At 44.5% G+C, this 23,132-nt stretch overlaps 1 protein-coding gene across 1 annotated transcript in view; it reads left to right on the top strand.

Annotated features, from left to right (window-relative positions):
• Positions 1–3,200: 3,200 nt before the first annotated feature.
• The window catches only part of PLEKHG1 (pleckstrin homology and RhoGEF domain containing G1), a 229,177-nt gene continuing 209,245 nt past the window's right edge, over positions 3,201–23,132 (top strand). The window contains exon 1 of the mRNA XM_058534149.1: positions 3,201–3,336. The gene's annotated coding sequence lies outside the window, so the exon portion shown is untranslated. The remainder of the gene's footprint in view (positions 3,337–23,132) is intronic.

The following is a 23,132-nucleotide window of genomic DNA, read 5'->3' as shown; positions in this document are numbered from 1 at the left end:
GAGAAGGAAAAAAGTATGATTCGAGGGATATGCGAGGCCTAGGCTGGTTGCCCTCAGATCCTTCTTGCCCTTTTCCTGCTCAGCGTCACAGGATGGCAAGGGTGGCAGTGGGGATACCCCTACAGGCTGAAGGTTCCAAGTTCCCCTGTCAGCTGGGTTCAACCCATGGAAAGCAGTGGAAGGAGGGAGGAAACCAGGGTATTCTTCCCCCCTCTCTGCCAGTGTCTATGGCAGTGGCTATGTTTCCAGCTCCCACAGACAGCTTCCACCTGGAACACCCCCTCTCCCTGCCCCTCCAGCCTAGGGGTGGTGGTGGCTTTCTGCCATGGTTAATTTCTGGCCTGTGTCACTGTCTCCTTTCGGATTCTTGGTTCGTCCATCACCGATGGAGCCAATTCTATGCATTAAAGTCTCTCTTTTATAAATACTTTAAGTGGTCTCTGTTTCCCTTCTTTGACCTTGACTGATATTAGTGCTAGGAAGACCTCTCACCAAAAGAGTTTTCCTAATACTGGATGCATCATTAGAAAGTCATTCCGTTGGATTCTTTTCCTTAAAGGGGGAGGGTAGCATATTACTAGCCTGGAATGCTACATAATAGCTTTTTTACAACCCTTAGGCTGTCCTCGCATCCACCCATCCATCCATCCACCCATCAAACATTTTATATCTATTATGAGTTAGGAGTTGAGCTAAGAGCCAGGCACACACAGATAAACTAGACACACAGTGTGTCAGACCAGGTGATTTCAAGATTATACTCTCTAATGATCTGAAGGGCAGAGTGCATTCACTTCGGAGTCAGGAAGGACAAGGCGGGTTAGATGTCTAGTGATGTGCTTGGCACTCAGTATCAACAAAAGAGATTTCACATTCCTGTTTCCATTTCCCACCTCCCACCTCATGAATAAACTGAGGCGAAGTGAAGTGGGCTGGATAGGAAATATACTAACCATTCTATCCATAAAGAAACAAAGTTCAGAATTGTTATCTGCCTAAGGGTGACAGCTAGGAAGCAGCAGTCTGCAACTGGTGCTCAGATCACACTGTTTCACTCTAAATAAATGTGTGACTATGTGGGGCCGGCGGGTGGGGGAGCAGAGAAAGCATTTTGCAAGGAATCAGGAAACCCTGGTTCTTCTCTCTTCCTCTCCAAGTTGTCCTCAAACCCCATGGTTAGACGCAAACACACTCATCAATTAGCTTCTTTGAACCTTAGGTCTTTTGAAGCCAGTACCTAGCTCCCAGGATTGATGGAGACCAAAAATGGGGTACTAGTTCACAAACGTGCCGTCCAGGTGTGAGGCGCTTCTGCTCACTTCTGTTGCAAATAACAACGTAGAGAAATGGGGTGACAGGCACATGTGAGCTCCTGCGTGAGCTCCAGGTACTGGAAAGGGTCTCTTTCAGCCTCCCGAGCCTCAGTTTCCTGTCTGTGAAAGGAAACTGGCACCTCTCCTGTTCACCTCACAAGGTTATTGCAAGACCAACTGAGATGATGCCTTGAAGATGGCAAATATCTGTTTTAGTCCTATTGTAAATCTTCCGTGGTCAATGTATTCCAAGCATAACCCAGTCTCGTAGCTTTAGGTAATACAAGTCAGTTGTGGAGACAAAATAAATTGTAAAACAGAACATTCACTGCACGTTGGAGGGAGAGAACTGTGACACTGTGTGGCCCTACTGCCCAAAACCTTATCTTGTTTCAAATATTTATTATAATTTCCATAACCACGAACATTCATAAAGGCCGATAAAAAGGGGAAATGAACAATAACAGCTAACTTTTCATCCAGGCTTTATTATGAGCCACGCAGTCTCCTAAGCTTTTTCTGCGCATTATCCTATCTAAATCACACACAGCAACTCTATGACAGAGGCGCTGTCATCATCATCTCCGTTTTACAGACGCGGGAATTGAGGCACAGAGAGGTTAAATAATTCCTTCAAGGCCACACAGCTAGTAACTGTTAAAGCTGAAAGTCTGTAAAGAAGTAATGTCAGAGCGCATTCTCACAAATTACAAAACCTAATGGAGTCAAACACGATATGTCTGCCTTTGAACAAAGGGAGATAAGTTAAGAAATCACTTCGCTTGTCTTCTTACCTTTGACTGAAGTCATAATTTTACTACAGAGCCGGTGCCTTTGAAGACCTATCTGGCAATTACAAAGGTTAGTCTTCCTTTTCACTTTTACTTTCTCGAAGCAAAGGTTATTTGGTATATTAGCTGAGGTGATTAGGGTAACGATGCCTGAAAAAAGCGAACATCCCCCTCTTTTTACATATTATTGCCCCAGAGCTTCTGTGTCATACTACAATGTTGACTTAAAAGAATGACTTTTGGTATGACTCTAAAGAAATCCTACGGAAAATGATCACGCCCAAGAGAAAGCTAAACCTGAGGCTCCCGGACAATGAAGAAAAGTGATGTGCCTGCGAAAACAGTAGCAGGGATTTTTTTAAAAAAAATTTTTCCCCCAGGGGCTGTAATTTGACTGCTCTCTTTGGCGCCGCGCCAGAGACAAGTCCAAGGGCTTAATCTCCCCCCCCCCCGCGCTCCTCCCCACCTTGCTCGCCGCGGGGCAGAGGGGCGGGGGCCGGGGAGCCGCGGCTCGCGCCGGCGGAGCCCGCAGCCCGGCGCAGGGAGGGCGCGGCCGAGCGGGGAGCGCGGCCGAGCGGCGGGGCCGAGCCCGAGGAAGAGGAAGTCGGAGCCCGGGCGGCGCTGCAGGGCGCTCGGCGGGCGGGAGCCGGCGCAGCGCAGCCGCACCTTCCCGGCCCGACCTGCGCGCGCCCCCCGCGCCGGGAGCCGCCCCGCTCCGGGTAAGCGCCCGCGGTGCCCGACACCCGGGGTCCTTTTCCAGGGATGGGACCGCTCGCCGGGAGCCCCGGGGAACGGGGAGGGGACCCGGGGAGCCTCCTCGGCGCGGCGCCTCAGATCCGCAGGTGGAGGCGGGCGGAGCCTGCTGCCCGGGCCCCTCTCCGGTGCGCGCTGCTCCTGGGGTGGGGGCACACCGGGTTGCGGGAGCGCCCCGCCGCCGGGATCCGGGGCCGGCCGTGCCCGCCGCCGCCGGGAGGGGGCGACCCGCCGCCGCCGCCGCCCGGCTCCGGGCTCCCGGCCCCCGAGTCCCAGCCCCGGTCCCGGCGCTCCCGCTCGTCCGCCCGCAGCCGCGGTGGCTGCAACATTGGCTCCTCGGAGGAGGGGTTTCTGCGTGCACCCGGGAGTGTTGCAATACCCAGGCCCCACGAGTCAAACGGGACTCTCCGAACGGGACCTGATCGCCACCTGAGGTTAACTCCCCAGCCCCGGTCCCCGCGCCTGGCCCCCCAGGACCGGTGAGCCGCGGTGCGAGGCGGAGGCCGGGTTGCGGCGGCGCGTTGGGCTTGGAGGATGCCTGCCTTTGTAGAAACGAGCCTTGATGTCCCGGCTTTGCAAATATGCCCCTTTTTGGGGCGGGGGTGGGAAGGGGAGCGAAAGCTGGTGGCTCGTCCGTCACGCGGGTAAATGGTAACACCTGATCCGCTGGGACTTGGCCGACCTTTCTGGCCTCGGAGGACAGCGGGGTCTGCTGGTGATGCCCGCAGCCCGCCCCCTCTTTGTGTCCTCTGTTGAGAGTCTGGTTCTTAAACCAGAAGCTTAAGGAGATTCTAACCGGGAAAAGTTAAGCTGTTCAATTTCATTCTTCCTGGGAAACAATGAGGTGAATGACTTTTTTTAAACGCGCTGGTGGAGCCTTGTTTGTGGAGCCGGTATTTCATTAAGGTCTGGTCCTCCACGCTCCCTTTGTACCACCCTCAGGTGGCCACGGCTATTGCACGTATTTTTCAAATATCTGAGTGTGAGTCCGCTGGAAGGCTGTTTCCAGCCGGCATCGCAGGAGACAGGGTCGATCTCAGAGCGCGAGTTGGTTTCGGGGTTTTCCGACGGATTGGATACGGAACTACCTTGTGTTTCCTATTTCAACCAGGAGAAGACCAGCATGTCGGCTCTAGGTCAGATTTGTCATCTCACCGAATTCCAGGCCTAGATAGGTCGTGCAAGCTCTCAGAATACTTATCAGGTGTTGAAATCGGCATCTTCTGGCTTCTCAATTTCAGAAGTTGGCATAGTTTTAAAGAATTTAGAGACTTTGGACTTTGATTAAGCGCTATTAAAACATTTCCAAGCCCATCGTGTCAGGGAGTATGAAAACAATTCTAACTTCGGCTTTACCGGGTGAGATCTGAGCAAGCCACCCCACCTCTGGTGTCCTTGGCTTCCTGCTTATAAAGTGAGTTATATGAACCAGATAGTTTCTAAAGCTTCATGCTAATTCCTCACCCCCCACCCCCGCCCCCTGGTATCTGTTTGGTCTACAGTATTTAAGACTTCCATACAAAAGTGATGGTTTGATGTTCGACCCTTTAAAATCTTTGAGTCTGTCTTCCCGGTTCCTCCTTTTGTTTTTTGTGCTGTTTGAGGCCTGTGTCTAAGCCAGGAAGCCACCTGAAGAAATATTTTCCGAATTCTCCCGCCTCTCTGGCCTCGTCCTCCAATAGGTCTTCCACAGCAGTCACTGAATGACCTTCCTTTTCCCAAGTGTAGCAGCTCCCTGAAGCTCTCAGCTGAGGGCAGAGCACAGTGGGAAGCAGTTATGTGGCAGTCAGATCCATGCCCCAATCCTGCTTTTCCTTGATGGAATCTTCCTGCTCATCTCCATGTGCCCCATGGGCACCACCTTCCTTCAGTGACTTTAAGATGGATGATGTTGCCAAATGCAGGCGTAAATATTTCCGTGGGAGATGCAGTCTGTACTGCCAAGAGGTTAAATGATCACATTTGAACCAATCAGTAGGAAGTGGCAACACAATTTTTCAAAGCCAAGAATAACCAGTACTATTTTGTTCTCCTCCTTGGAGGATATGATTTTTAAGTGATTTAATAAAGATTTAATGGTTCATAGACTGACCCATAAATATGGGAAATGCTTGAGTAGTGCTAAATCTTTTGAGCCCTTAGTAAACTAAAAGCAATTCCTGGGGCTATACTCTGATTTTTAATGACTGCAATCCACTTTTTTGCAGATTTCTTCCGCCTGCCCCCCTTCATTGCTGGTAGTTGGTCTTTCAAAACAGTTGTCATCTTGTAATCCTCCCGCAAGGGTGATTAGATGCGTGGAATATTAAAGCTAGAATGGATCTTGGATGATCTAGTTCAGCCGCTGCATCTTAAAGATTTAGGCAAATGCCAGCGGTGAAGATCCAGTGCTCTGGAATTAGCCGACCTGTGTATGAAGTCTGCCTCTGCAGCTCGTTAGCACTGAGACCTTGACCCTCTAAGAAAATTATTTAGACGTAGATAGTGATCACTCTCTCTGGATTATCTCACCTTTGCTCATTTCTCCTCTGTAATTTCTGAAATTGTGGCCTTTCCGTCTGGAGTCATGCTGAGCACTTGATGATGATTAATGAAAGAATCTATAGTAAGCATTTGGCACATTGTGTTCTTGAAAGGTGATTGTTGATAAACTGAGTCCCAGGAGTGATTTTGCTGGAGGTTACATGGCTGGCAGAGCCATGATTTAACCCAGGTTCACTTTTCTTTCCCCCAAAATGCATTACCTGGGAATGATGGTGGCATGGAGACTTTTTTTTTTTTTTTTTTGGTGAGGAAGATTCACCCTGAGCTAACATCTCAGGGTGCCAGTCTTTCTCTACTTTCTATGTGGGTCGCCGCCACAGTGTGGCTGATGAGTGGTATAGGTCTATGCCCGGGATCCAAACCCAGGAACCCAGGCTGGCGAAGAGAAACGTGCTGAACTCAACCACTACGACCCGGGGCAGCCCCAGGAGACATTTTTAATTAAATGTAATGGTTCACCCTTTAAGGACAAAAAAAATCACGTCTCTTTTGATTTAGGAAAAATGCGGTTTCTAAAGCAAAATGTTGGGCCGGCCCCGTGGCTTAGCAGTTAAGTGCGCGCGCTCTGCTGCTGGCAGCCCGGGTTTGGATCCCGGGCGCGCACGACGCACCGCTTCTCCAGCCATGCTGAGGTCGCGTCCCACATACAGCAACTAGAAGGATGTGCAGCTATGACATACAACTATCTACTGGGGCTTTGGGGGAAAAATAAATAAATAAATAAATAAAATTGAAAACTAAAGCAAAATGTTCATGTATTCAAGCAGAGATGGGAATGTAAACATTTTCTAGACAAAAACCCCAAGCAACCTGGTACTTGTGTGTGGCAGGCATCTCAAATATTAATGTTTCATCACAGCCTGCATCAATCTTGCATTCTAAAATGAAAAGCTGATCCCAAACCATTCGGGCATTCAGAGCCACGAGCATCTGTGCCAAGTAGAACTCACCGACGGAAGAGCCAGCTTTCAAGTAATTCAGAGATGACTACATGTTCAGCTTGATATTGCTCATGCCGATGAAAAGCAACATATGCTTTAGCAAAGATGATAGAAATAGAGGCTAATCATCCTAGTGAGAGGGCCCAGGTTTGTTGCAGAATGACTGGGCTACAGATTATCCAGATGCGGCAGAACGGCTTCAAGTGTCCCTGGATGATTTCTATCCCAGTGATTAGAAGTTGACTGTATATCTAGAATTTCATGTTTGAGTCACGTTTGAGTATCTTTTCAATCTGTTTACACAGGGTTACCCAAAAATGTTTTTCCGATAAGATACAAGCCAAGTAAGAATTTCCAAGCCTAAACATCTTCTTTTGGTAAATATTGAATTACTGTTTGATGGAAAGTTAAAGTATGCTGGATTCGTGGATCCGCAAATCCATAACCCTCCTCTTCTCTCCCCCTCCCCGTATAATCCTAGAGGAAAGGCAATTTGAAGAGGGTTAATGTTAGGCTAAGTTTTAAAAAGATTCCAGCTACGCCCACTTGGTGTCCTAACCTGATGGGAGGAGAGTCAGGGTTTTCACGGGTCTTTAATTAAGACAGTTGTTTTGGTAAACTTTAATAACCAGGGTGCTGGGGAGCCTACAGAAGCCACTTATCACCAGCCTTAGGAAGATCAAACCATTACAGCATTTGGCACAAAGTGAGTAAGCCCTTAAGTATAAGAAGGACATCTTTTTAAAATATCAAAGACAAAGTTAAAATGGGTATGAGTCTAATAATCACGAAAACTTTAGAATTCTCATAAGAGGAGTTACTAAATCAAGAAATCATCATACTGTTAAATTAGCCCTAATTTTTGAAGCGGTAAATAGATCTACTTCTCTATGTGCCTAGTCACGTTGAACACTGACGGTTAAATGACCTGTGTCTGAATAGAGATGGAGGAGGACAAAGAGAAGTTCTAGATTGGGGGTGGTAAACCTTTTTCTCTAAAGAGCCAGATACTAAGTATTTTTGGCTTTGTGGTCTGTGTGTGTGTCTCTGTTATATATTCTCTGATTTGGGAGGGGAGGGGGTTGTTTGCTTACGACCCTTTAAAAATGTAAAAACCAATCTTTGCTCACAAGCCATACAAAACAGGCTGCAGGCTGGGCTTGTCCTGCAGCCATAGTTTGCCAACTCTATTCTAAATGAAATATTTTATGTTTGTGATATCCTTCAGTATTTTCGTGGAGACCCAAAATGACAGATTTCGTAGGCTCTATCTAAGCTGACTTGACACAGACTGACTTAGAGTCAAAACTCTTTTGTCACTCCTTTGTCCAGCGGCTCTTCTTTATTTTCTTTCTTCACAGGGTTTAGACATCTCTGTTGGACATAGTCATCAGTTGACGTAGGAATGGCAGTGCCAGATTTTAACATTCTTCCTTGGGTGAGATGCTGAATGGGAAAGGAACTTGGCTGGGATGGAATAAAGCTCACAGTGAAACAGGTCATTGATGAAGATCATGGATCTTGTGAGATGAACTTCAAACCCTTGAGGCACGGGCCTGAGCATGGCACCGAAGGTCCACGTACCTACTTTTCTTCCGGCACTTTCCCATGCACTTTCCCTAGCATTCAAGATAACTGGCTGAGCCCTAGGTGGGCTGCTCTTGTTCTCACAGATGGTGGGATCCTTCCATACAAAGTGTAAATATCCATCTCTTTCGTGGATGAGGTTCATCTTATTGGGTAGACACCTCCACCTCCATATTAACACGGGACCTTCTACGGGAAGCACTTAGAAAAACAGAGGAATGTGGTGATTCAGTAGACAAATGCTACCTTTCAAGGGTGGGGGAACGGTTTTATTCCTCCTTGTAGCTTTAGGGATCTCGCCTTATATCTTTGGACCAGTCACAGAATCAAGCACAAAACTGTTTCCAGGGCTTGTATGTGATACACACTATAGCATGATGCTTATGTGTCTGGCTTTGAAGTCAGCCTGAGCTGAGGTCCTGTCCTGTGGCTTCTCCACTTACCTCTTGCAAGTTCTCCCATCTTTAAAGTAGATAATAAGAATGACCTCTTAATTGCTTGGAATAAAGGAAATTTTCCTCTGTAGAGCATTTAGTTCAGGGTCTGATATGTAGTCATTGCTCAACAAATGGTAACTTTTCTTCATTCCAGAGCCATTTATTGAGAACCTGCTATGCCTAGAATGATGCCTGATGTGGTTCTAGACATAGCAGTGAACACAAGAGAGACAGTCTCCATAGAGATGTGATCAGTAAGTGGGGAAGAATCAGGATGATGGATGGGCCACCTTAGACTGGTGCTCCAAGGAAGTCTCTTAGAGAAGGCAACATCTGAACCGTGACTTTAATGATATTGATGAGTTCCTGTTTCATCGAATTTAAGTAGCTTTTGAAATACACCATTTTAATGTACCACTAGGAAAAGAAATGCTGTCAATAAAATTGACACCACCTCCAGTAAGATGCATCCACAAGTTGTGAAAAATGTGCATCTTAGTATCAATGAAATGCGTTAAAATTGTGCTCAGTAAACATCCATCAAATGAATTAGTGTCACCCTATGGTTGCACACAAGACTTGGCTCCAATGGTTTACATCGTAACTGAGTTTCTCTCTTCCGTTTCTTAGCTCGGAGCGGTTGACTTGGACTTGGCAAAGAGTAAAATAATAATCTAGTAAACAAAAGTATTGTAAGATGCTTGTGATCTGATGTATTTTAAAAATAGTTTAAAACAACTTTGGTCGCTTAAATGAACAGAGTGTATTAATGAATGCTGTCTAAGTGACGCTGACCTACGCATAACTTGAGTAGGAGTGTTGCCGAGCCGCTCTTGCAGCTGGATAATTCCTTTTGGCAGCTGTCTGCAGAGATGTGTGAATCTTTAATGCACATAAATGCCTTCCTAAGGGCAATGAAGGCATTAGCCCGAGCTTACTTACTTCTGTTTTCTGGATTTAATTTAACATAAATACCCTATCTCTCCTTTGTATCCCAAGGGGCTGATCATCCCTCTTAACGGAGTAGGTCCTTTCTGACAATGAAATGGAGGGGCTCCGTTTAGAGCCAGCCTCCTTCCCTCCGTTGGTAAGTCTCCGGTTTTCATACTCCAAGTGATGTTCTCTTCCCATATTTCCCCATCCTCCTCCCTGTTTAGAGAGAAAAATACTGCTTGAGTCTTTGCTTTCTGACCACCCTCTAAACTCTGAATCCTCGTCAAGATCTTTCTCTGCTCCCGGTTTGGAGCCCATTGTTCCTCCTTCTCCCGCTCCCTTCTTCTGTCCCAGTTTCCTTTAAGTCCTCTGTTTCTGGATGACTTAGTGGGCGCTTTGGCAATACTTGGCTGTTTCTAGCTGTAATAAAGTGTGCTTTCATGCTCTTTTGATTTGAATGTCAACGTGTCACCAAAACCCTAGCACTCTGCAGCGTGCTGGCCCTCCACACGGGGTGCACATGCCTTTCCTCATGCCCCCTGGAATCTGTTCCTTTGGGACAGTTTTCAGCTCCTCCCATCCTCTTTCAACTCTGGGACTGAAGCCTGAGCAAAGTTCCCTTCCTGCACCCTGCCTGACTGGGAGGGGTGGGTCAGCGTCTGGCCAAGGAGGAAGCAAAGGGCAGACATTTTGCCCTTCCTGATCCACCTCCTTCTTCCCTCCACCTTTTCGTGTGATCTAAGTCCTCATCCTTCAGGAGGTCCTCAGAACCGACACCAACTCTAGCTGAAGTAGGAGTCTTTGGAAACAAGTAGATGCAAAGGAAAAGTCGTTTGTAGGCAGTCCAGGGATGCGTATGAACCGCAGTCCAGCCTTAGGCTGATTTAAGGCTGTCTCCAGCCTGTGACGAGAAAGCTGTTGGGGTGGAGGGAATGGTGAGGATGGGAGGCCACGGAGGAATGGGTGGAGAGGCTGATCTGGGGCCATCACCGAGTTCAGCTTCCCGTGGCTGTGTCATTACAGACAGTCCTCAAACACTAACATCTGTGCTTCTCTGATGTGCTGGGCGAGAGGAAAAACTGTAATCTGGGGCATAAGTATACGATCCTGCGTTTGTTCCTTTAACCATGTAAACCTGTTATTAGTTTAGGCATCTGTGTTGTGCTAAAATATTATAGCTGCCTCCAAGGAGGATATGGTAGCTGGTCTGAAACAGCTTATGGTTTAAATACTCAGATGTCTCACACTTTTAAAAATTTGAATCAACTAAATGCATGAAGTATGAAGCATAAGAGTCAAAATCAGGAATATCGGATTACTGAGTGGGTGGTGGAGGAGCCTGTGAGAGGAGACCTAGACTTTAAAAGTTAATTTTTTTAGAAGAAAAACCTTCCCTTACATTGTGCCCTTCCCATCCTAGATCAGAGTTTTTAGAGAGTTACTTGCTATGGAATAATGAGGGTGGGGCTGTAAGGGTGATGAGATGGGCAGGGAGCTGATGGGAATGGGTGCGTGGAAGGGCTGATTAGGATTGGCTCTGTCTAGGAAAGTGCTTTGGGAAATCTTTGGAAGCATTTGGAGTATAGTTATGGAGGAAAATCTTGGTGGTCTTGGCTTTTTTCCACTTTTTTTCCCTGACTATATAAGATAAATGCTTATTTTCCCCCTCTTCTTTCACAGTTGTTTAAACACTAAGGAATGCCACTTAATCACAATATTTAATGATATCTGATCTTGAAACTAAAATGGCAAAGAAAGTAATGTGGAAATAATGTTTTTGTGGCACGTGGAACCCTTGTGGCCCACAGGTGTAGCCTATCGCTATGAAATATTACCTCTAGCAACTTAGAATCTAGATGGCTTTCAAAAAGTGTCATTATTATGAAGCACTCATTTTTTTTTTTGTTTCTTTCTTTTTAGAACTTATCCTGATATGAAAGCATATCCTATGAAGTTCTAAAAATTGAGTTGTGTTAAGCTCCATCATAGCAATGCCTTTCAAAATCCAGAATACCCCTGTGGAGCAAAAAGAGATTTGTTTCTCTTTGTGATCTGCCGTATGGTCTAGACTATTGTCTAGTCTAATACTATAGTTTAAGAAATTTCCACGGGCCGGCCCCGTGGCTTAGCGGTTAAGTGCGTGCGCTCCGCTGCTGGCAGCCCGGGGTTCGGATCCCGGGCGCGCACCGTCGCACCACTTCTCCAGCCATGCCGAGGCCGCGTCCCACATACAGCAACTAGAAGGATGTGCAACTATGACATACAACTATCTACTGGGGCTTTGGGGAGAAAAAATAAATAAATAAAAATTATTAAAAAAAAAAATTTCCAAATAGGAAGTTGACAGGTATTTATTTTTGACTTCTTATATAAATGAAGAAAGAGCACATTTCTGCACTGCTAAAGACATGATAGCTTGCAATAACTATTCTAAAAACCCCCTTGGTTTTTGATTACTAGTATATGCAGAAACCATACTTGGCACATGTTCAGAAACTATAGACCATACTTTGAATGAGAAAATTCTTACTTGGTGCTCCAATTTGCGTAAGAGATAGAGCAATCAAATCTAATACTTTATTGCTTTCTTTGCTTACTTGTTGTCATACTAGTTCAAACACTGTTTCTGTGACATTAATATGGGAAAAAGGGTGTGCATGGAAGAGATAAGTTGTTTTTCTAACGTCTCAATACTCAGAGTTGAAATGTAGGAATAGGCAGTCTGTATGTCATTTGGAAGTTATTTGACAATGCCTTCCAAAATGGGGATAAAAATCATATAATAAAGATGTTATAAGATTTAAATGCATGATGTATACGCAGCGCCTAGTACCTAATCAGCCTTTGATAAATAGTGGCTCTTGTATTATGTTTACTGGGTGTGACACTTAAGTTTTATTCCCTGCTGCTAGACGACTGGAACAATAAACCAACATGAAAATAACTAGGCAAAGCCATCCAGGTGGTTGAAGAAGGGCCTTCAGTTTCCTTTGGCAAAAGTCAATGGTAAGAAAGGGAAGAGGAATGCATTTCTTTGTTTGTTTTACTGTAGTAGAGACATAACATTCATTACACTTGGGAATTCAGATTAGAGTTAGTTTATTCAACAAATATAATTTCCTAAATTCTGGGGATACAGTGATGAACAAAACAGATCGAAACTGGAGTGAAGGAAAACGTCTATGGAACCAGTGCTTTCAAGAAGGGAAACAGGGGCATGGGTCGGGGGTTGGGGGGCTCCAATTGCCTGGGTGGTCAGAAGGGCCTATGTGAGCTGGTTACATTGAGCCTAAATATGAAGAAGTAACACCGATATGATCTGAGGGAAGACTATTCTAGGCAGAGGAAAACAAATCAGTATGAAGGGCCTAAGAGAGAAATAAGGTCGGTGAGTTCTAGGAACAGAAAGGCAGCCTGTGTGTGTGAACGAAGGGAGCAGGGTTAGTGGGAGGTGAAGTTGGAGGGGTAGGCAGGGCCTGGATTGCATAGGTCTATAATAGCAAAGATCTCTACCGTGGCTAAGTAGTGCGATACAAAGCAACTGAAGGGTTTGAAGCAGGGGAGTGATTAATGCCCAGTTATCACTCTGGCTGCTGTGACTATAGTGGGAAGTTCTGGAAACAGGTAGAAAGGTTGGGAAGCTATCGCAGTGGTACACAGAGGATGCTAGCAGAGGAGATGGCGAGAAGTGGATTGATTCAGAACTGGCATGTCAGCCAAGACAATGCAGCTCAAGGAGAAGGCATTGATGAGAATTAGGAAGCAGTGTGGCACTGTTATTTGCTTTGTCCTACCTGCCTACCGGTCTCCACCTTTTACTTCCACTGCCTTCCTCCTTCCACTGCCTTAAGTGAAGTAACCAAGGCAGCAGGTGGCCATGAGTGGTGCTCTCTGGGAAGCCATGACGGATAAGCTCACCTCCTCGTACACCCCTCAAATCTGAGTACCCCTTCCTTCCAGCTCCTTAGCATCCTCATTACCTCATTTCTAGCACTTATGATGTGGTATTTTTGCTTACCATTTAGTTGTCTGCCTTCCCTCACTAGACTATGAGCTCATTAAGAGCAAGTGTTTGAACAAAATAATTTTTCCTTCTACTCATTGAAATGAGCTTTAAGAAATCTAGGCCAAAATCTCAGTTTTCACAAATTAGTTGAAGAAAGGAAATTCTGAGTAGGTAGCTAAATATTCAAAGGAGGAGGAGGAGGTGGAGGAGGAGGAAGGAAGGGAGAAAAAGGAAGAGGAGAGGAAGGGGAAAAGGAAGGAAACCCACTGGAGAAATCCAGAGGGGCTCTGAGTTAACACTTCATAAAAGTTTCTTTAGAAAAGTGTTTTGTTCAAATCATTTTGAGTAAGAAGAGTCCAGTAGCTATTGGTTTAAAAGTTGTATGAGTCTGCAGTAAACGTGATGCTCTATAAATACGTGTGTTCATTGCCTGCCTTTCACTGGTTTAGAGTGTACTTGGAAACTCAATACTGTTTATCCCTGAATAGCAACAACTATCACAGCAATTGTAGTGGTAAGGAGTCTTTCTAATGTTCCAAGCCGGCTGAGTGACAGCTATGCATTTCCACACAGGACATCAGCCTTACTCTGACCTATGCCTTCTTATGCATGGGGAGGGTACTCTAGACCTTTTGGTAGGTTGTGAATCTCCTGAGGCATAGAGATTATGCCATATGCATCCTTGTATTCCCAGCAGAGAGCATGGTCACTGACACACTGTTGACCTTTAATCAATTGTTTGACTTGAAGTTGGGTCCAGTTCTCAATTTCCACTGTAAAGATGTTCAGTGCTATTCAAGATGTTCATTGTCTGATGTTCAATGCTAGTGTGTGACTTTGGATGAAAATCTTAATTCTGTTTTACCAACTTGGCACTTAGAAATGTAAAAACCAGTTTGAGAAGTCTATATTTATGATTCTCATATTCAGAATTTAGCACTCTTACTGGAAAAAAAATGAACATAGCTAAACCACATTGTTTAGTGTTGTTTTAAGTGGTACAATATTGCTCTGTTATTTGTAAATTTAGTTTATTAAGACAGGTTTTCGAAGGATCCCTTCATGTTAAAAGGAAATGGATTCTGGTAGCCTGGTTTTAGTTACTATGCCTATTAGAAAATAGTGAAATGAAATTTCTCTTGCAATATTCTGATTTAAATTTTCTGGCTCAAATAGTGAGGCCCAATTGTGTTTCAAAATAAATCAAGAGAAAAACTGTGCAGTAGGCCTGTCTGAGCCTCCCACTCTTATTCACATGCCTTCTGGGATTTTATTGGCTTTTGCACAATTGATTCCAAGTCACCCACCCAGAATTGGACTCATAATCTCTATTTCCAGACCTACCTCTAACTTCCTGGGGTTTTTTTTTCCCCTCCTTTTTCACTTCACCATAATTCATTGGTCACAGCAAGCCATTTTTCTTCCCTTTCCTGCCTTGTCCAATCAGTTAGCAATAACTTCCTAAATAGTTCTCAATCCATATTCACTTATTCATGCCTCCTTCCCATCCTTTTAGATGCTAATCTCTTGCCTAATCCATTAGAATAATTGCTGAGCCAGCATTGACTGCTCTTTTTTTTTTTTTTTTTTTGTGGAGAAGATCAACTCTCAGCTAACATCTGTGCTAATCCTCCTCTTTTTGCTAAGGAAGACCGCCTCTGAGCTAACATCTATTGCCAATCCTCCTCCTTTTTTTTTTTTTCCCCCACAGCCCCAGTAGATAGCTGTATGTCATAGTTGCACATCCTTCTAGTTGCTGTATGTGGGACGCGGCCTCAGCATGACTGGAGAAGCGGTGCGTCAGTGCGTGCCTGGGATCCCAACCCAGGCCGCCAGCAGCAGGGCGCGCGCACTTAACCGCTAAGCCATGGGGCCGGCCCTGACTGCTCTATCTAGAACACAAGTCTCACCAGTGAATGCATTTTCGTAGAGGCCTCTTCTAATGGCTTAACCTAAAGGAAAGGATGATGGTAGAACCTAAGGCAGAGATAAAAGTCCCAGTTAGAGAGCTTTTAGGGTTTCTCTGGTCACATTCCCGCTCTGATACGTCGGGTCCAATCCACAGGCAAACCCTGTGGCCTCTGCCTCCAAAACATCCAGAATCCTACAACTTCTCCCAGTCTTCACTGCTCCCACTTGCGGCAGTCCACTTACCTTCTCTCTCTGGATTAGTGCATTAGGTTCCTAACTGGTCTTTTTGCTCAGACCCATGCCCCCTATCTCTTTTCTATACCAGCCAAAGTGATCCTGTTCGTATCTCGGCTAATTCAGACTCTTCTAATGGTTTCCCATCTCACTCAAAGTCAAAAGCAAGTCCATGGGACAGCCTTCGAGAGCCTCCCCAATCTGGCCCTGCTCTGATCTCTCTCCCTCTGATCTCATCTCCTGCTCCTCCCCACGTGCTCACTGCCTCAGCTTGCTGGCCGCCAAACCAGCTCCAGCCTCAGAGTGTTTTCATTACCTCTCCCTGGAACATTCTTCCCCAGATGTCAAAGCATTACTGCCTCGCTTCATCCAGTTGCCTGCTCAAGTCTCCCCTTATCAAAGAAGTCTCCTGCTCATGCGTTATAAAACAGGAGCCCCGGGACCTTGCAAGCCACATCCTTCTTAGCCCGCTTCATTTTTATGTATACCATTCATCCACACCCAGCAAAGGATATATTTGTTTGTTGTCTGTCCTACTGCTTCATGAGAGCAGAGACCTTGTGTTGTTCACACTGTATTTTCCATGTTTTGGAACAGTGCCCAGCACAGACAGAAACTTAAAAATTTTTGAATAAGTCGTATCACCTCGGCAATTGCCATCTCTTGCTCTAAGTAAGGTAGGTTCTGGGTGTCTGATGTTGCTCTACCATGTTCTAGAAGAGAGACGGACAGGCTAAGGTGTTGTGTGTGGATGTGGGTGGGTGGTGGTGGTGGTGTTGGTGAGTACATAGGAATAGAAGTGGTGGAGAACCTGCTTTCCAACTGCGCCTTCCTCCGTTCCCACCCCCGTACGCCTGGGCTTCTGAAGAAGCTTCCTTAGGAGCTCCACCTGGGCCTTTCGCCTGCAGTGTCTGTTCTCTAGCTCTGTCCTACCCAGAAAACCTCACTCTTGGCTGTTCTCCCACATCTGCCATTCCCTCCATTCAGGTTGCTCCCCCATACTCGGCCTCATTCGTCTATGGTACCCACAGCACTGCGTGTGGCAGACACTCAGAAAATATCAAGTCGCTGCTTGATATTTAGGCCTACTCTTTCACCCTTCGTTATCCAGATGCTGCTTATCCATCAAAACAGGCAGAGTGGTGTGACAGGTAAACATTCGGACTCTGGAGGTGGACCAACTGGATTCACATCACGTTCCACCACTTAGGGTTTGCACGACCTTGAACAACTGTTCAGCCTCCCTAAGCTTAGGGAGAGCATCTTACAAATGAGAGAAACAGTACCAGCTCCTGGGGTTATGATGAGGATCAAACTCAGTCATTCTTTAACATGCTTGCAAAACCTAGTTCTAATATATAAAAAAAGTTAGGTAAATGTTAGCCATTATTTTCATCAACATTTCTTCAAAACTGATCTCTTTCAGAAAACTCAAATTGTTCTCTTCTTTCTCAGAAAACCAGGTGTCCTTTAATTACCATTTTATTCAACTTCATGTGTATTAATGCCTTACACTGATGCAGGTTATTAACTCATCCATGTCTTATATTAATTTATAGGTATAAAATAAGTAAATCTTACATGCACATAGAAATATTATATTTATCCACCCTCCTCTCAGCATTTTCCACCTCCCTTCCTTGCTGATTTTTCTGCAGAGCATGTATAGCTGTCTGATTGACACACCATAAATTACTGTTTGTTTATCTTTTTAAGCTCCATGGAGGGAGGAGTTCGTCTTTCATTAAGGAAATTTCCAAATAAACACAAGTAGAGAAAATAGTATAATGAACCCCCATGTACCCATCTTCCAGATTTAACAATTATAAACATTTGCCAGTCTTGTTTCGTGTGTTTCCCCACATGGCGCCCCCTCCCCCACTTTGACTATTAAAAGCGAATCCCAGATATCATGTTACTGAATCCATTTATACTTCAATATGCATTTCCAACTGATAAGGACAGACTTTTCCATATAACCACCACACAATTAATACACCTAATAAAAATAACAATAGAGCCAGCCCTGATGGCCGTTAAAGTTCAGCGAGCTCCGCTTCGGCACCCAGGTTCAATTCCTGGATGCAAAACCACACCACCCATCTGTCAGTAGCCATGCTATGGCGCCAGATCACGTAGAAGAACTAGAAGGACCTACAGCTAGAATATACAACTATGTACTGGGGCTTTGGGGAGGGAAAAAAAAAAAAAGAGGAAAATTGGCAACAGATGTTAGCTGAGGATGACTCTTTCCCAGCAAAAAAATAAATAAATAAGTAAAATAACAATAGTTCCTTACTATCAATTCTTGCCCTATCCAAGGTCAAATTTCCCTGTTAGAACCTGGGATTTTTGCCTGTTTTGTTCACTGCTGCATCCCGAGTACATAATAGACACTGCAATATTTAAATGAATGAGTGGATAGGTTGTATTCTACAATTTTATTTTTGGAAGACAACTCCATAAAAATATTATAAATGGTGGTGATGATCTTGGGCTAATCAAAGAAAGCTGTCTTTAAACCCACCTCTTTGCCTCAGAGGAGTCTGAAATTCCACCTTTCCTCCCCTTCTTGAGCAGGGAATGAAGATAGCATGATTCCTACTTTTCGAGTTGAGTGGACTGTCTTTTGAATATAAACTACCACTTACTAGTTATTTCTTCATCCATCAAAGGGGGAAAATTATAACTACTGTATAGGATTGTTATGAACACGTAATAATAGTGAATAAACTCTTACACTTGGCCTCTGGCAGCTGTTTAATGGACAGTTGTGACCTCTCCCTTGTCACCAAGCCACTGTTGTTGGCAATCTCCAGGGCCAACTTGGAAAACCTGGAGAGTTCCCAAGACAGAGGGGAAGGCCCCAAGGGTCGACTGGGGGCGAGAGAAGCTACCAAGTGGAAGCTAGCCCTCAACAGTGTCGCCTCCCCAGGCCCTGCCTCTCCATCCAGACTCTTTCTCTCTTTCTGTCCAGGTTGGCTCTTTAGGGTTTCTCACTTCTGCTGTGCTCAACTGTGGAATGGGAAAGCAGCGTTGCAGTTTTACTTCTGGGCAGTACACTGTCCTTTTGAAAGTTGATTTGAAGAGCTTTTACTTCTAATAGTGAGACTTAAAGAAATCCTTATAGCTCTACCTTCTCTTTTGAGTAAACACTAGGGGAAAAGAGTTACATGAAAATCAGGTTTTGTGCTATCCTAAGTTTAGATGGTTGTATCATTTCTCTGAATTCGAGCTCTATTCCTACAAACCCCTGAATGAATGACTGCGTTACGTTTGAGATTCCTATCCAAGTAAGATTACTGTCAGGCACGCTGGGCTCCCTAATAAATTTTGAGGTCACAACTAGTCTTGTCAATAACACATTGGCAAATCATTTCCTGTAATAAGTTTAGATATGAGGTTCGTTTTCCTTTCCATCATTTATCTAATGGAGGCATGGAAATGCCTCCATTTCAAGTAGTTGCTCTCTATTTCCAAGACCACACCTTGCTCTGAGGCAGATTAACCTGGTATTTGAGGGGACAAAAGCTTTGGATAACCTATAACCTCAGCAGAGCTCAGCCCCTCTCCACAGCACAGAGGGTTTCAAAGCATTAGATCCGCCTCTGATAGCTTTGTGCCAGAACTTACACCATTGAGCCCTTGTCTGCATTACATGTCTGTGCTCCTCCCCTCAAACCAACCCCAGAGTTCAATCCAGAGTGTTCTGCTTGCTCTCGCTTGGCCTCCTTCACCCCCTGAAAGCTGGCATCTGCTTTATTGCCCTTTCTCCTCATCTGCCCCTTCTTTCTAAATCTCCCCAATGGAAATCTTGTAATATGTGTTTACTTAGATTCTCACAACAGGAAAAATATACAGATGCAAATTCACATAGGCTAGAATTTCTTGTGAAAAGAATCAGAACGAGGAGGGACTACAGTGGGTGAAGTCTGCCATAAGGAATAGAGAGGAAATTCTAAATAATGAATAAAACTGGAAGAAGCAAGGCATCTGGGGAGTGGGTATGAGGAGAGTGAAAGGCAGTGCAGAGGGCGAGGGTGGTGATTATGAGGCTTCACCTTCTGGTTCCCATTTGCCTCCCGTCTTGCAGCTCCCTGTTCTACCAAGGAGCAGCAGACCCTGGATTGATTGATGTTGTGGCGGTGGCAGTGGTCATGATAGCCGACATTGATTGAGTACTTACTAGTCCAGGCTTTGCATATATTTACTAATTTCATGCTCACAGGCACTTTGAATGTGTGCAATCATTCCCATTTCATAGATGAGGAAACTGAGGTATCAAAAAGGTTAAATAACTTATGCAAAGACACCCAGCTAATCAATGGCAGCGTTGGGATCAGCACCCAACAGAGTGGCTCCAGTTCTCATGCTCGTGGCACACTTGGCGTGTGGGTTAGAATTGGATTCAGCTGCAAGTGGGGAGGAGAAGGGGACAGAGGACTCTCAGATCTGAGTAGGTCCAAGGCTAGTAGGTAGCACTCTGCTCATGGGGACCCAGGCTCCTTCTGTCTTGTTGCCTTGAGAGATGTCATCTTAAATATGGGCAGCCATATACTAGTTAAAATTGAAGATTGCATTATGGTAGAAAAAAAGAATGGCTAGTTGGGGGACAACTCAGTTGATAAGAGACGGGAGGCGACATTGCAAGGTCAGTTGGCAGTCCGGAGAAGGAGCCAGGGTTGTAGAACTGTACTGTTTGCATGCCTTGCAAAGCCGTTGCTCACAGTAGCTACTAGAGTACTTGAGTGACTACTGGGGTGTCTTTTCTAAAGGAAAAAACCCTATCTAAAATGTTTAACATCTGGTGGGATGCTCTCTTTAAATACAAATAAATATTAGATGCTAATGTTTGATTAACAACTGGGCATTTCCAGTGAACATTTCATTTTGGCAAGGGCCGTTTACTAACAGTCAGAAGCAGTCTCTTCTGGAGAGGAAACTTCTCGAGATGCTAATCATCATAGGATGTCAGTCATTCATGGTACATCAGGAAACACCTGAAAATTGATATGGTCTACTTGCCTCTTTCAGCTTAAAGTCTTGTAAGAACTTGCTCTTCTGTCAAAGAGGTATAAGACGCTTGCTTGAAGGACTCCACATTTGAATTGATTAATCCAAGAAATAATTGAGGTTGCGAGAGTCTCGATCTCCTATGATCAAAAAAATTGATAAATGTTGAAGTTCTAGAATTAAGACCTAAATTGAAGGAGAGATGATTTAAATATTATTGAGAAGATTAGAAAGAAAATCAAGAATTTGAAAAACATGAGTTTCGCCAAGATTAAGAATTTGAAGACATGTAATTGAGTTAAATTGTGTATTTTCAGAAATTTAAATTCAGTGAATTTTCGTCTATTGCATGTTCCCAGAGAATTACAGGAAATCCTTTGTAACGGGGTATCCTGAGTTGGAGGGCTTGTTACCTTAAAAAAACACTCATTTGGTGGTATGCTTCTGGTGAAGATTATAGAATCCATTATGCTTCACTGAATCTGAAGATAACAACCACTTTAATCACCAGTGGTGATTGTTTTCGTGGTGGCCCAGGGAAGAATTAAGAGACTTCCTTTTTAAAAAGTTTTTGCTGAGACAGCACTTTTAGTCTCCAGTTGAGTCAACGGAATTGTCTTCTATTAGAATTCCAAAGTCAAATTGATGTCCTCGTGAAATTTAAAAGTATACTGATAAGCAGTAATTAACCAGGTAATTCCTACTGTGGCAAAATAGACTCATACTTTGAAATGTTTTAACTGCTCAAATGGCTGGGGACTTTTAGAAGAAGCCTGTTTGTTAATGTCATGAAACCTTTGCAAGTACAGAACTCTAAACCTCCTTGGCAATCTTTCCCATAGAACTCAGTAAGGTTTGGGTCTAATTTAAAGGTGTTTATCTCTTTCCAAGCTGCCTGGGGAAGTTAAGCACAGTGATGCTGAGGGTGAGTGGTGAATAAAGCTGCCAACTCATGTGAGTGAGCTGTGCAGCGGAGCAGCAGAGCGCTCACCAGGGCTTATAAATGCAAAGGATTTCCTTCCATTCTCTGAGGACGTTTGACAGGCAAACTATTGCAACTTATTGATGGGCATATCAGCAGGCATTGTTTTGTGGAGAGCCTGGAGTGTGGGAACAGGTCTTAGGGGGTGAGGGAGTATAGCCAAACACAGGAGCGATGGAAAGCTAATACAGTGTGTGCTGTAAATGTTTAACAACGTACTGGGGTGGGAGTGGGGGGCTGTGTGTGTGTGTGCGCATGTGTGTGTTCGTGCATGTATACACCCACACACAGGAGACATACATATACACATATATGCATATAAGTTTATTATGAACTACTGATAGAAAAGATGTATAGCACACAATTGCAAATAATAATAAAAATGCAAACTGATTCTCATAGAAGGCTTTTATTGCTATTCGCCAAACTTCTCATATTCGTAACCAACTTATTAATAAGTGAATGTAGTTTTGACATGCATATTGTTAGATATTTTCTTTCATATTAATAAGACAAAAGTTGGGCGGGCCCCATGGCTTAGCGGTTAAGTGCGCGCGCTTTGCTGCTGGCGGCCCAGGTTTGGATCCCCGGGCGCCCACCGACGCACCGCTTCTCCGGCCACACTGAGGCCTGTCCCACATACAGCAACCAGAAAGATGTGCAGTTATGACATACAACTATCTACTGGGGCTTTGGGGGGAAAAAAAAATAAATAAAATTATAAAAAAAAAATAAGACAAAAGTGAAACAATGAAGATGTATGTCAGAGCTTCACTCATTCATTAATGGCATGAGTGACTCCGTTGCTGAATTGAATGCTGGGTGAATATTTCTTCATTTTTTTGTGCTATTTATGCAATGTAACAGCTACAGGCCTAACACTGCTTTATGTTTTAATCTGCATCATTAACATTTTCTCCATCACTGTCTTAGACATCAAGCCCAGATTTGTAGTGTTTGCCAACTTCCCTGGTGTAAATATGCCCACTGTGGCTGCTTTCAAGCTACTGATGTGACATTATTGAATGCAGAGTTGGGAAGAAATGTGCAATAGCATCCTATTAATATAGGATTCCTACCAGATAAAGTAGATGTCAACAACTTCGAGAGCATAGGTAACAATAAAATACAGTAAAATAATTAAGCAGTGATGAGTTTTGAGCATTTATACCTTTGTTTTTAAAACAATTTATTTCATTTTAATTTATATTATTTGCATTATTATTTTTTTGTGTGAGGAAGATCAGCCCTGAGCTAACATCCGATGCCAATCCTCCTTTTTGCTGAGGAAGATTGGCCCTGGGCTAACATCTGTGCCCATCTTCCTCTACTTTATATGGGATGCCGCACAGCATGGCCTGACAAGCAGTGCATTGGTGCGCCCCCAAGATCCAAACCTGTGAACCCCAGGCCACCGAAGTGGAGCGCGCACACTTAACTGCTACGCCACAGGCCAGCCCCTATTTGTGTTTTAATGATGGCTTTATTTAGCAACTGGCTTCAACATTCGTGAAATTTAATAGTTGATTCTTGTGAGTTGCTGAGGAAAAGAGTCTTGAGTAGGAGAGTGTTGACTTGCCCAGTATAAAGAAGCATAGAGAGAGCATAACTCAGAGTGGTCATCTGGAAGTTTTTGACCTGAGGAAACTTATTTTGGAAAGCAATGGTGACTTCCCTCCAAGTGTGG

Source organism: Diceros bicornis, chromosome 39, assembly GCF_020826845.1.
Source record: "Diceros bicornis minor isolate mBicDic1 chromosome 39, mDicBic1.mat.cur, whole genome shotgun sequence".
Classification (NCBI taxonomy): domain Eukaryota; kingdom Metazoa; phylum Chordata; class Mammalia; order Perissodactyla; family Rhinocerotidae; genus Diceros; species Diceros bicornis.
Note: the sequence above shows the minus strand (reverse complement) of the source record. Positions and strands in the feature narration are given on the sequence as shown.